Genomic DNA, 16039 nt, shown 5'->3' on the forward strand with positions numbered 1-16039 from the left:
ACACATTAAAAAACTGTAAAATTGTATAGAGCAGTGGTTCTCAACCTTTTATATTTTAAGCCCCCCCCATTGCCACAACAATAATTGAAGGTCCCCTACTCACAATTTTGAGTTGATCAAAATAATTATGCTTGACGTGAATAGACAGATGTATATTTGTTACAGAAATAACCAACCCCAGAAAAATGTCTTGATTTGTGGTTGTTTTAGCTTATTTCAATGCTTGTTTTGTCTTGTTTTTAATGATTTTAATCAAGAGTCCCAGCGCCCTGGTCGAGAAATATAGACAATTCTTAAAAGAAGATAGATGGTAACAATGACACAATGATAGTAAAATCTTGTTAGAAAATCTTAATATGTTAATATTTGTGTTTTTGTGTTATTGTAAATGAGCAAATATGCAGATAAAGCTGTTTAAATATTTATTACTTTATTTAGACTTGCTTAAATTTGAATGTATAATAATCAAAACAAAAAGAAAATAAATACAACAAATTAAACACAATATTTAATTATTATAGATAATAGAGCAAATTAAGTTGATCATTTAGTGAGTTTGCATGTTGAAATGAAGTTTTATTAATTAATTAGCCTATGTAAATAAGAATGGATAAAAATCGTCTCAAAGCCAACTCAATACAGGCATACAAGTTAGTTATAAATTGCAGATAAAGACAGTTATTAAATACTGATTTCAATCATTGATTTGATGGACATTTAAATATTTTGGTAATATTTGGTAAATCAGAAGATGTTAGGGTCAAGAGAAAGTTCAGCTGTATGAATCACAATCCACTTTTACAGACTATATCATTGTTGCCGTCCTCCCGTAATTTCCTGGTGAATGGATGAATGATCATGTTTGAACAGTCCTAAAGGGCTTTAGATTTTCCCTGAGGTTTTCCTAAACTAACAGTGCTGCATGAGGTCTTCTGTTCTTATTGATGGTTCATGCCAACTTCGGCGAGCAGATGAGCAGAAAACGCCGCTCTAAATGTCTGGAACGCAACATGGGAGGGTTGGATTATTAACCAGCAAACACTGTGAGAAAAAAAGTCCTTTGTTTTAAATCTCCGGCCCTCCCTCGCGATCAAAAATCCCTCCCCTCCTTCCGCAGCTCCTCTTTAGTTTTGATTCCTTTTCAAAAATGTATAGATGGAACAAACAAGCGGCTTTAGAAAGCGGCTCTCGGAGAGACAGATGTCTGAGCTTTTGTGCCTGATGAGCGCATCATTATAACTGGAAAGTTCCCATGCCGGGGGGTTGAGGGTTCGAGAGGGGTGTGCAGTGTGATCTGCGCACACAGGGCTTAATTTAGACACCAGTGATCCATGCCAACTAAGACGCTTTATAGACATGATCCTCCACGACCATCTGAGAAAATCACATATGTTGGCATTCATAGACAGAGACTTATATGTATACTCTACCAAAAGTTTAGGGTCATATTCTAACATATTGTTTTTTTGGAAAGCAATAAAAAGTGAAATTTTATTCAAAATAAATGATAGAAACATAATTTAGTTTATATTAGTCACAACTGAAATGCATGCAGTATATATGTACAACGTTCTGTACAATGAAGTGATGGGAAATGGCTTATGGCCAGTTTTTTTTAACAAGGGGCTAAGGACAATGTGACCCTTTGGCATATGTACCCAGCAGTTGTTAAGACTCCTACTGTAGTAGAAATGAAAGATGAATTATATATGCACTGTGGATGGATGGAGTCTGTTCTCTTGTTTTGCTCTTGCGAGGCCATCCATATGGTCTTATGATTAAATATTTACATGCCAACCAACTCATGAGAAATTCATGGAGATGTTGCGTTATGGAATGGTTTTGTTCCTGGTCACTGAGATTTTACCCAAAATAACTGCAGTACAGATGTCCTGAACTCATTACCGCGATGCCCATCGTCTGTTTGTCATGATATTAAAGCTCACAGGACAGCCTGCAGGTCTATAACATATGCTACATGTGATGGGATTTATGATGCTCCTGTCCACTTAACATTTAATCATTTAGCAAATGCTTTTATCCAAAGAAATGCATATTTACAGTTCCTATATTAGGAGTAAAGGAATACGGTACACAAGCTTTCAATTTTAATTTGAAATATTGTCTACAAATTATCAAATTCATCTTTATATTACAATGGTTTCAGTTTCGCTTCTTACACTGCAAAAAATGATTTTCCAGATTAAGATGCTTTTTCTTGATGAGCAAAACGACCTTAGAAAATAAGCCTAGTTATAGACCAAAAATATCAAATTTAAGTGATTTTGTGCATAAAAAGCAAACAAATCTGCCAATGGGGTAAGCATTTTTGCTTCTTGGAACATTTTTCTTAAACACCAAATTCAAGAAAATTTCAAGAAAAATGTGCTTACCCCATTGGCAGATTTTTTTGCTTTTTATGCACAAAATCACTTAAATTTGATATTTTTGGTCTTAAGACTTATTTTCTTAGACCGTTTTGCTCATCATGAAAAAGCATCTCAATTTAAGAACTTTTATATATTTTTACTGAAAACAAAAATACTAAGATTTTTTTTCTTGAAAATAATTTTTTTACACTGCACTGCAAAAAAATTATTTTCAAGAAAAAAAATCTTAGTATTTTTGTTTTCAGTAAAAATATATAAAAGTTCTTAAATTGAAAATTACAGCATTACTAGCTGCCAGTAACTTACTGTAGATTTTACATTAATGTTATATACTGGCAACAGTTTGTTCAAAGTTAAATGAACATGTAACATTTCCAGTCTTTACCTTCTACAGTAAGTTACTGGCAACCAGCTGCATAATTACAGCTAAATTTTTACAGTGTTGTTTTAAGCACAAATTCACTTAAATTATATATTTTTTCTTAGGTAATTTTGCTCATTAAGAAAATGCATCTTCATTTAAGAATATTTGTACTGAAAACAAAACAAAAACGTGTAATTTTTTTGCAGCAATTTGTTAGCAACAACCCTTTAAAAGACACTTTAATGCTTTATAAAACACATGGTGTGCGTATTACTGTGTGTTTTATGTTGTAGAATAAAATGTGAAAATATCTTGGGCTTGTCTTAACCCAAGATCTTATTAAAGGCGTTTAACCATAACCCCATTCAAAAACCCAATGACTTCGGGACGATGGAACCGGAAGTGGTAAAATGCTAACTCGCTTCCGGGTTTTTCCTACAAAAATATGTCATCCCTGCAGCACATATTGTCTTTTTATTATAGCTTTCACTGTAAACAATTTGTTATTGTTAAGTTCAATGTTGAAAAACTAAATAAAATAAAAATAAAATATAATTTTTGCTTGCTTAAAGCTCACGTAACACACGCTGTTTCTGCATTTCTGATATTAATCTGGAGTACCTATGGAGTAGTATGACATCCTTTATATCTCTGAAGAGTCTTTAGTTTAATCAGATTTATAAAAGAAAGATTAGCTTTACCGAATCTTTCCGATAACGTACGAAAAAATGAAGAAGGAGGAGTTATAACACGGGAGGAGCGAGTACGAGTCATGCAACACTATACAACACTGTTTTAACTTATGATTCACTACATGTTCCTGTCATTTATATAATATACACGCGCCTATTTCCAACATAAGACAGAAGTCTTACTTACCACGTGTAACTCGTCATGACCCGGTTCTGAAAATCCACCGCATCAAACACACACGCAAAACTCCGCTGCTAATCCGGATAATAAACTATATCCATTGTTTCCATAAGGCTGGATGTCTTCTCCTTACATCCAAAAACACACTTCTTCTTTTGTGCCATTGTTGACTTTTGAAATTAAACAAAGCTGAGTGGCGTGATAAGCTGTTAGCAAGCTCTAGCGTCTCCCGCTGACTGACGGCTGGGCGGGGTTTTCCGGGGGAAGTTTTCCGGCGGAAGCCCATATAAAGAAGTGATACGTATCGAAAACCCCTGAAACGTCAGTTAGAACCGTAATCGAAAAAAATTAGCCGAAACTTGTACGAACACTGGCGAAGTGCATTCGGGACAGAAATACTCTGAAACACGCCCAACTGCATTTTTGACACTTTGCCTACGTTTAGCATGAGGAAACAACTCTATAACTGTGTTAATAAGTCAGAATGCTTGAAATACCATTAAACCCCCCCTTTAAAGCACAAATTCACTTATATTTTATGTTTTTGTCTATAAAGTAGACTTATTTTCTTGGGTAATTTTGCTTAACAAGAAAATCTTAATTTAAGAATTTTTAGATATTTTCACCGAAAAAAAAGAGAAAAACAAAGTCATTTTTTGTTGTGTACATGAGACTACATTTGACTAGATTTGTTGGGGGCTTTAAGCGGCATTACGCATGAAGATCTCAAAAACAACGCAACATGAGAACAATTCACAGAGATTGTTCTCACACAGACATTCATCCACAGAGTATTTCCTTATCAATGAACATGTTTTTAAATGTGTTTTATAAAGTTTGAAAGAGTTGTCAGAGGCTTGGTGGTAATGACGTTGATGTCGAGAGACCGTGGTGTAGTTCGCCTGTAGCCTAAAGGGTTCAAAGCTGGGCGCCACGGACAGGCTGCACCTGTCGGCGCCACCTATTGGTGCCGGTGTGTGTATACTCATAGAAAACAATGTGTTCGTTTTTTTAGAACGGCGCAGCGCTGAGCTACGTGTCCGGTGTGCAACCTCCTTAAAGCCTCGTTCAGACCACCAGCGACTTTGGCCCTGTCCCAAATGGCGCACTTCATGTGGACTTTCGGTCTCGTGGCCTTAAATTGCGCGTGCTCGCTTAGTCCACGAGTCCGTAGGGTGTCCCATCCGTCATTTTTACGCTTTGAAGTGTGCTCATCAGCGCCTCCTTTGCCCCCTTGATGCGGGCTTCAGCGAAGCCCGCACTGCAGCAGGCTTCGCGCACTTTACCAACCCAGAAGTCCTTGCGAAAGAGCAATCAGACCAATCAGACGACGGAAGGGAAGAGCTCACACTGACGGGCAACTTCTCTACCTATTTCCGGTGTGACACTCGGGTCTGTCCCAAAATACGACTCCGTTGCACCCACGTGGACTCGCATTAAGGGTCCCTAAAGTCTGGACTACGTGATGTCATCAAAGTGTGGACTCTGAGGAGGACCACAAGTCCGGAGTGTGCCATTTGGGACAGGACCTTTCTCGCTGTGTGTCGCCCATCACTTTCAATGAGGCGTTTTTAAAACTGGTTGACTAGCAATAGCAGAGCGACGCAATCTCATTCATTTCAATGGAAGCTTGGCGACTTCTGGCGACACAAGCGAAAGTGACCGTTGGGTGTGTCCAGCGGCGTGAGAAAGTTAATAAAAGTTTATCTTTATGCAAATGAAAAGCGATTATCAGGAGCGACTACCAATGGGAGCGACGCAGTGGACTTCATGTCATCCTTCTTTCATCAGTTACAGAAGTGGACGGTACTCATTTGTTTATGACAACAAGATTTAAAAACGCTTAATTGAAAGAAACGAGCGACACACAGCGGAAAAGTCGCTGCTGGTCTGAACGAGGGGTAAGGTTCATTTTTAAACTCATTTAGACTTCAAAATGAATAAAAGTTGTGTTCATCTGTGAAGATTATCTTGTTGGACAAAACGCGTAAGCATCATAATCTTTTTTTTTGTTAAATACAGAGCTTATTTTTATGATAATCCAAAAGTCTTTGGGAAAAATGAATGGGCTTTTTTGGCGAGGAATCCAGTGTCCTGCTAAATCTCCGGGATGGCCTACAAAAATTTGTCATTCTATGATAATAAATTAAACATGAGGTCAGGCTAATTTCTTGCGTTTTGCTAATATCTAAACTAACATTTAACAACTACCGCTCAACTAAAATGTTATTTTTGCAATGTTATAGTGATCATATATAATTATTTCTCAGTCTCTTTATTAAAATACATCCAGAAAATACAGTAAATGTGTATAAAACTGTATAAAAGTATAAGCTGAAGTGTCAAGTATTTAGGTAAACTTCCCTTCCACTTGAGCAATAGCAGGCAGCTGCAGGATCTCTTAAACCTAAATGAAATTAAATCCTAATTTCTAATTCTAATTGAATGACTTCAGGACTTCAGTCTCCTCAAAAAAGCTCAAGATGTGTTTCATGCCAAGAGATGTCACTAAATACTGACTGATAAAGACATTTGAAGAAGAATACGACAACATTTAGTTCTGAAAATTTTGTTGTTTTTAATTTTGTGTACATCTTTCCTGTATTTTCTGTTTGTATCTTAATAAAAGATTGAGAAATAAATATGGAAAAACATTAAAACTTTGCTAAAACAGCAAATTGGTGATGGTGGCCTAAAACTTTTTCACAGTACTGTATATACATGTTTAGTGTAACTGTGTTTTTATCCATCAGGACGATCTAAAAGTCTCCATGTCATTGTTTAAATGCTTCCCCTTCACTAAACTTCAGTCTGGAACGAACCCAAGTGAGAACTACATGTGAAAGCACCTCAGGAGGGGAGCGCTTTCAGCGGGGAGCATTTCAATAATGGATGTACCACATCGAGCTCCCGTTAATAATGTGTTTCTGTCGCAGCGGGAGACGGAAAACCACGTTTTAAAAGTGGAAGGAAAATGAGAGAATAATGGATCGAAAAGTTTGAGAAACTTAGTCATAAGTCAAACATTTCGATTTTGGCTCCTCCTCAAACCTTTTCAAGTCTAATGGCTTTCTGTAACGGCCAAAAAAACAAACAAGCGTTTTGTTTTGAAAGCACAGATTATACAGCAGCCTGTTAACCCTTGAACCTCATCACTGAAGCTGCTATTATCATAACTGCAATTCAAAATGACTGTGTTTTTAATAGACGTAATGATAGATTGGAGCAATGATCCGTAGAGGAGGAAATGTTTGACTTTTTTGTCATGTGTTCCTTTGCGATCGTGTTATAAACAAGATTTAAAGGAATGTTTCGGGTTCAAAATTAGTTAAGATCATTTGTGGGATTTATTCTGACAATGATTATGATTTGGTTAAAAACAGGCATCTTGTTAAAGTGATGAAAAATGAAAATTCTGTCATTATTTACTCACCATCAAGTTGTTCCAAACTTGAACGAATTTCTTTGTTCTGCTAAACACAAAAAATTTATTTTAAAGAATATTAATTACCAGACAGCATCATTCATTTCCATAATATTATTTGTCCTACTATGGAAGTCAATAATCTGTTACAAACATTCTTCAAAATATGTTAATTTATGCTCAGGAGAACAAAGAAATTCATACAGGTTTTAAACGTCTTGAGGGTGAGTAAATGATGACAGAATTTTCGTTTTTGGATGAACTATCCCTTTAAGAGTAAAGCACTTAGACTGGACGTCTATGGGGCAAGGCATTTTGGAGGGTTTAATTTAATTTAATTTAATTGAAATTAAATTTCCTCAGTTCCCAGTTTTCCATCTTCTGTAACTCTTAACCTCGAGTCATGTCTGCACTTCCAGTCTTTTCGCTCTGAGAGCAGATGTGTTTTGTAAAGTACCGTCTGTGTATAAGAGCTTTGACATTTGTTTCATGCTCTGTCCCAGTCTCTTGTGTCTTTATGCATTGATGACCCATCAGAGCCCATCATCCAATCAGAAGCCGAGCCCTTCTGCCGACTCTTTGAAAACGAATGCAGTGCCAAAGGCGAAAAATGCAGCAAATGGTCAATGAATTCAAATGTCAGCTTTATATGAAAATAAATACATGTCCTCTTTATACATAACCTCTTGAGTATTGAAATGCACAGTGTTAACATTTCCAAAACTGATGCATTGAAATAGACATTTATTATACCCTATAACTGACATTATTAATAATATTTTGTCTGTTTCAGGCAGCATTTACAATATATTTCCTATCTAGAAAGAAACAAACCTGCAACCCACAATGAAATGTTAAATGGGACATATCATAACAATTTGACTTTTTCCATGTTTAAGTGCTATAATTGGGTCCCAGGTAGAAAATGTGAATAAGATCAACCCAGTATCTTAGTTTTGGTAAGCCATTCTCTGCAAGCATGAGAAAAATAGGTAATTGAAATTTGGCTCCCATTGTGATGTCAGAAGGGGATAATGTTGCCCCTTAATCTGCGCTATCCAACCACGCCACTGCCATTTAGTGCAGAGATCAGCTCATTTGCATTTAAAGGACACACCCAAAAACGGCACATTTTTGCTCACACATACAAAGTGGCAATTTTAACATGTTATAATAAATGATCTATATGGTATTCTGAGCTAAAACTTCACATACGTACTCTGCACCAAAGATTTATTTGACATCTTTAAAAAGTCTTGTGAAATGTCCCTTTTAACAACCATATAGATGTTCCTGTAGCTCATTTGGTCGAGCATTGCTTAATTAATGCAAAGGTCATTGGTTTGAATCACAGAGAACACACATACTGAGATCATGAATGCACTGTAAATTGCTTTGGATAATAGCGTCTGCCAAATGCGTAAATGTAAACGACTAGATGGGTAATTTTCACAACGCAAGGATATATCGGCACAAACATGACAAACTGTTTTTGTTTATCGCTCGCATCAATAAATACACAAACAAAATGCACTTTTGGAAAGATCTTAAGAGATCCCTAAAGCGCCATGATAGCTGACTCATCACACATCCGCCGTCCCATCCATTGCTGATGGGTTTTGTAGACTGGCAGAGGGGTGCAGGTGGCACAGAATCGGAGCAGACACCGTCCCGGCTCTCTCGTGCCCACGCCAGTGCCATCTGTCATTACCAAGAACATCTGCAAATCCAAGGTGCCCTTGGTGCCCGGTGCCACCATTCCCTCTTCAGATCTCTGCTAAGGGACGGGTTGGTGAGAACCTTCTCCCAGAACACTAATCACATCTTTATCACTAATCATCGCGGTGTCCGTATGGTTCTCTCTCTGCCGTGCCACAGTTGTTTGTCGTCTTTCTTCTCGGATCAGCCGAATTTGCGCTTAATGGGATGGTTTACCCCAAAATTTAAATTATCTCATCATTTCTCATGTTGTTACAAACCTGTATACATTTCTTTGTTCTGATGAACACGAAGGAAGATATTTTGAGGAACGTTTGGAACCAAACCGATTATGAGCCCCATACTGCAAAAAATGATTTAAGAAAATATTTTCTTAGTGCTTTTATCTTGTTTTCAAAATATCTAAAAATTCTCAAATTAAGATGCTTTTTCTGGATGAGCAAAACGACCCAAAAATATCAAATTTAAGTGATTTCTTTGCTTACCCCATTGGCAGATTTTTTTGCTTATTTTATGCACAAAATCACTTAAATTTGATATTTCTGGTCTAAAAACTACACTTTCTGCTCATCAAGAAAAAGCATCTTAATTTAAGAATTTTTAGATATTTGTACTTAAACAAGACAAAGGTGCTAAGTAAGAGAGTCATTTTTTGCAGTGCACACGACCCAAGAAAATAAGTCTAGTTTTAGGCCAAAAATATCAAATTTAAATGATTTTATGCATAAAACAATCAAAAAAATCTGCCAATGAGGTAAGCAAATTTTTCTTGTATTTTTAGTGTTTAAGAAAAATGTTCAAGATTTTTTTGCTTACCCCATTGGCAGATTTATTGCTTGTTTTATGCACAAAATCACTTAAATTTGATATTTCTGTTCTAAAAACTAGACTTGGGTTGTTTTGCTCATCAAGAAAAAGCATCTTAATTAAAGAATTGTTAGATATTTCTAATGAAAACATACAAATAAGCTTTAGCTACACTGCAAAAAATGATTTTCAAGAAAAAAGATTCTTAGTATTTTTGTCTTGTTTTCAGTAAAAATCTCTAAAAATTCTTAAATTAAGATGCTTTTCTTGATGAGCAAAACGACCCAAGAATAAAAGTCTAGTTTTAAGACCAAAAATGTCAAATTTAAGTGAATTTGTGCATAAAACAAGAAAAAAAATCTACCAATGGGGTAAGCAAATTTTACCTAATTTTTTTTGTATTTATTTAAGAAAAATGTTTAAGATTTTTTGCTCACTCCATTGGCAGATTTTTTGCTTGTTTTATGCACAAAATCACTTAAATTTGATATTTCTGGTCTATAAACTAGACTTATTTTCTTGGGTCGTTTTGCTCATCAAGAAAAAGCACCTTAATTTAAACAAAACAAGACAAAAATACTAAGAGATTTTTTTCTTGAAAATCATTTTTTGCAGTGCAATGTGCATTCACTTCCATAGTAGAAAAAAATACAATGGAAGTGAATGGGAGCTAATGAACGGGTTGGTCACAAACATTCCTCAAAATATCTTCCTTCGTGTTCATCAGAATTTTCATTTTTTGGTGAACTATCCCTTTAAATTTTTATTTATCCATTTCTAAAGATATTACTGCATTTTCATGAATAATGTAGCCTATTGAGAATCACTAAAGGTTATACATTTATTAATTGAACAATTCAAAGTTGATTTTTGAAATTTGTGTTCGACTTTTTCGAGATTTTTTTGTAAAGACATTGCATTCTTCACATATGCAAAAAATAATTCAAACTGTGTTATTTTATGCATTTTTATAAACTAAATTTTTATTAAAGTGTGAAAAACAAACAACAAAATTTACATTTGTGTTTGAAAGACGCTTTAATCCAAAGCAATTTATCCAGTGCATTCAAGCTATATATTTTTCCTGGGATTCGAACCCACAACCATTTTTGCTGTTCAAGCAATGCTTTACCAATTGATGTAAGAGGACCACCACGGGGACACAATTATTTATTTCTTGTATTTGTGCAAATTCAAAACTTTTATGTGTGGATTTTAATAGAAAAGTGGGCCACCTTAAGCATCAATTAAAATTCGGAAGAGCATTTGAAACAGTCAGCAGAAAACAGTCCGGCCTGTTATTGAGGAAAGAAGTATAAAAGGGAGAGAAGAAGAAAACCGCTTCTGTTTTGTTGGCTAATAGCAGACTAGAGAAAGTAGGCCTGCAAAAAAAATCTACGCTCTTTAAAAGCAAAGAACAAACAAACGCAAACTACTGCCACCGAGAGCTCAACACACTGCGCCAAAATTGTTTGGCACTCGTGGTTTTTAAAAGGAACACCTGCGATGCTGCAGTCAGTCCTTCACTCTCTCCCGAAACCCCGCTGGTCAGCGCTGCTCAATTTGGCATCTGATATTTTGGCCCACGCCGTCGGACGCAAAGAAGAAAGGAAATCGCTCAAGACGTAACATTGCGTTTCTGTGGTGATAAAAGATTCAGTTCCCCCCCGCACAATTTGTCACCTGCGTGTTTGTTTTCCCTCCCCGAGTCGAGAGCCCACCTTAATCCAAATGAGCTCATTAGCTGGCAGCGCTCGCGGCGCAGGTTCGAGTAATGAGGCCCATAAACGCGGGCGCCATCCACTAAATGAGGCCTGTCATCTCACGTTAGCCGAGTTTGCATAAAACACCGGCTCATTTAAATGAAAACATTTTCATTCGAAACTTTGCCCGGAAAATCGTTGTTTTGAGGAAAAATATTTTGGGCTTCGGACTGAACTCACGGCTTTGGAATGTGTAGGGTTGGCTGTTTTACGTTTATTCCCAGGAAGAAAGTAGAAGTTGATTTTTTTCTTTCTTTTTTTTCGGTGGACTATTGAGTCTGTTGGATGCAGTTCAAAGGAAAGGTATGGAACATAAAGTTCAGGTCTTCTCTGTTTACAATATTTGGGTTGAGGTCCCACGGCACCGTGAAGCTCGCTGGCAATGGCGCTACGCACGTGGGTCCATAGGTGATTTATGGCTCGCTTTCCTCGCATGGTGGGCTGACAGCCCAAAGTTCATTTCAGGACAGCCTAGATACTAACCCCAGGAAAACCTTTAGACGAAGGCCCGAAAATTGTTTTAAGCAGTTGGCTCTTCATATATCTGGTGCTTTTATTCTTTCCGTGTTATGTTTAAAATAACAGATTCAGGGAGAGATTAAACTTCAAAACTGTATTGAAATGGGATTACGACTCTGATCTGCAGATTCCTTCAATAAACAAATGTGCTTTTAGATGAATAAGTCATAGCAAAGTTATTATATTTTTTTCAACTTTAGATTTTTTTTGTTGCTGATGTGTAGCATAGCAAATTTAGGTTTATTACCGCCCAAATTTTAAGTAAATACTATTTTTTTAGTTGCTATGCGGCTGCTAGGGTGTTCTATGTGGTTTTGTGCGATGACATGGTTGTTCAGGTGGCACTATTAGAAAAATGTATTGTACAAAAGCTGTTGCTGGGACAGTACCATATAAATAGGTCCTAATACATACCTTTGTGGTACACCCTTTAGGTACAAAGTTGTACATTTTAAAAGAGTAACGCCCCACCGTTTTCTAGGAGTGTAGGGCATTGCTAGGTGCATTCTCCCTTAAGCCAGGTCTGAAAGGCCAATACCAATATATGATATTAAAATCTATATGATGTTATTGGTGTTATATACATCCTTAAATGTAATTATATTTGGGGCGGTTTCCAAGACAGGGTTTAAAGGGATTGTTTATTTTTCAGTGAACTATGTCATCATTTACTCACCCTCAAGTTGTACCAAACCTGTAAAAATGTCTTTGTTCTGCTGAACACAAATGAAGATATTTTAAAAATAGTAAAAACCAAACAGATCTGGGGCACCATTCACTTAAATAGCATTATCTTTTTCTACACTACCCTATGTCACAGCAAGTCGTGTTATCATCACAAAATATTAGATTAATTTATTCGTGGTCATGGACACGATTTTCAGCTGTTTTTCGTGCACTCAGCATGAATTTTAATAAATAGTTTTTCGTGTCCATGGCACGACTTTTTTCATGTCATTTTATGTATTGTATTCTCATTTTTTTTGTGCTATTTTTAAATACCCCACAACTTGGGGTTAGATTTGGGGATTGGATGTAATTTTAAGTATTGGTTTCTTGATGAGCAAATGTCCTAGACTAGAAAATAACTTTAGACAAAACATATCAAATTTAAGTGAATTTGTGCTTAAAACAAGCAAAAAAATCTGCCAATGGAATAAGACATTTTTGCTGAAATTTTCTTGTATTAAGTAAATTCAAGAAAAAAATTCTTATTCCATTGGCAGATTTTTTTTTTTGTAAAATAACTAGAGTTATTTTCTTAGGTCATTTGCTCATCAAGAAAATAGATCTTGATTTAAGAATTGTTTGATATTTCTACTGAAAACAAGACAAAAATACTAAGTAAGAAAGTAATATTTTGTAGTGTGCAACTATTACACGACTTTCCGTGAGACTGGGTTGTCCTGCAATGTGAGTCAATGGTGCCCCAGATCTGCTTGGTTACAAACATACATTTATTTGTCCTGCTGAATACAAAAGAAGATATATACAAGTTTAAAACAACTTGAGGGTGAGTAAATGATGACAGAATTAAATTTTTTTGGTCTTAATTAAAAACAGCTTGCACTGACATATTTCTAAAAATATATCAGTGCCACTGATTTGTCTCAAGATGCACACCAGCATTGTTTTTGTAAGGTTTGTTTGTAAAAACCACTTAAATGTGCTAATATATAGCTAAGGCCTAGTCCTGGCTTAAAGGAATAGTCTACTCATTTTCAATATTAAAATATGTTATTACCTTAACTAAGAATTGTTGATACATCCCTCTATCATCTGTGGAGCGCGCTGCGACGCTTCGATAGCATTTAGCTTAGCTCCATTCATTCAATGGTACCAATTAGAGATAAAGTTAGAAGTGACCAAACACATCAACGTTTTTCCTATTTAAGACGAGTAGTTATACGAGCAAGTACGGTGGTACAAAATAAAACGTAGCGCTTTTCTAAGCGGATTTAAAAGAGGAACTATATTTTATGGCGTAATAGCACTTTTGGGAGTACTTGGACTCGGCGCAGTAACACCCTCCCTCTCCCGTTATGAGAGTGAGAAGGGGAGCGGACTTTTCAGGTGAGTCGAAGTACTCCCAAAAGTCCTATTACGCCATAAAATATAGTTCCTCTTTTAAATCCGCTTAGAAAAGCGCTACATTTTATTTTGTACCACCAAACTTGCTCGTATAACTACTCGTCTTAAATAGGAAAAACGTTGATGTGTTTGGTCACTTCTAACTTTATCTCTAAATGGTACCATTGAATGAATGGGGCTAAGCTAAATGCTATCGAAGCGTCGCAGCGCGCTCCAGCGCTTACGTGCACAGACACAGATGATAGAGGGATGTATCAACAATTCTTAGTTAAGGTAATAACATATTATAATATTGAAAATGAGTAGACTATTCCTTTAATCTAAACCCTGTCTGGGAAACCACCCATTTGTGTACTAAATATTAATATAAGGGTTCCCACGCCTTAGTTAACTTCAAATTCAAGGACCTTTTAAGGACTTTCCAGGTCCAATACCCTCAAATTCAAGGACTAAAGGCCAATTCGCACTGGTCAGACAGACTCAGACAGACTCCAACAGACGCGTCTGTCTGACCAGTGTGAAACCCCGTTTGGCAGTTGTTGGATAAAAGTAAATGAGACTTTAGAATGTGGGTGTCTGTTGCTATCTGTTGGTGTCTGTTGGAGTTGGTAGTTGTCTGACCAGTGTGAATTGGCCTTAAATGTGGGGCTACATTTCAAGTGAGAGCAAGGTTACATCGTGTTACTTTTTAAGATCCCTTTAGAGGAAACTCGCACTGCGTCACTGCAGTGACACTTTGGGGACGCCTCCAGGGGTAAGTGCTTCTGAATGTGTATATCAAACTCAACCAATGGTGAGGCTTAACGACAAAGACAGGTTGACGCGGAAGTATATCGCTATCTGAAATATTGCCAAAGACGGCGTTACAGGGACGCAGAAAGTATGGCAAGGGAGACGCAGCGTCTCGTTCCCTTCTCACACTGTAAAAAATACTTTGCTGCCTTAAATTTTTTTGTTAAATCAACTCAGATTTACAAGTCATGTCAACAGAGATGAGTTGTCACAACTTATAAAATAAAGTTGTTATAACTTAAAAAAATTAAGTTGACTTTTTTCAACTCACCTTTAGTTACAACAACTCATCTCTAGTCAAGATAAATAATAGTAAGTTGAAATGACTTGTAAATCCCAGTTGATTTAACAAAAAATTTTAAGGTAGCAAAGTATTTTTTTACAGTGAAGGGAACAACAGTTACATACGTAACCCTAGGCGAGCTAGTTTTTATGTGTCAAACACAACTATGCAAAAAAGCATTTGGGTATGAATCAACATTCACATACAGAAAATATAAGCATTTAAAGCGAACAGTTTAGCATGTGTGCTTAAAAAGTCTAGAATTGTCTAAATATTATCCTACACTACACAGGGAATAATATGGATTTTTTCCTAGAAAAAGTCTTGCATAAAATAGATTCAAGCACTTTCAATGACCTGTATCTATGTATGTACATTTTCAAAAACTTCCCAGGGCCTTTAATTTTTCCCCCCAGATTCACAAACTTTCAAAGATTTTCAGGACCTGTTGGAACCCTGTAATATTGTTCAATTCATAATAATCATTTAATGTTTGGTAAAATGACGTAATAGGATTTTATTAAAAACCTTTTGTGACGTAAATGGGTCCTGGGGATATTTCATGATATTCACCATGTTCCTCTAGTCTAGATCATCCCTAGTGCAGGAATCAGTCCTGACCTGAGACTCTCTTCTCTGTGATTGGTTGAAAGTGAAGATCAGGGTTCATGCAGTGCTCGGGTTGAATACATGTAAAATAGAGGAGTGAGAGGGTGAAACTTAAAGCAGATGGTTGTGTTGGCACCTGTGTTGCTCTGAAATCTGTTTGGAACTGTTTTCCATATGTATAAAACAGTCAAGACCCTCTTGTGCCAAAATGATAAAGCCTCAAATTTAACCCTCGTTGCCCAGCAAAGTCAATGGATGGGATTAGAGAGGTTTTGAAGCTCATGCATGCTAATAATCAGAAATATGAATATAAATATGTTTTATTTCAAATTCACCTCAACAACTGGTCAACAGAACACCAGTCAATTTTTGTTAATATAAAAAGTGCACAAAAACTATCCAGCG

Source organism: Misgurnus anguillicaudatus, chromosome 19, assembly GCF_027580225.2.
Source record: "Misgurnus anguillicaudatus chromosome 19, ASM2758022v2, whole genome shotgun sequence".
Taxonomy (NCBI): Eukaryota; Metazoa; Chordata; class Actinopteri; order Cypriniformes; family Cobitidae; genus Misgurnus; species Misgurnus anguillicaudatus.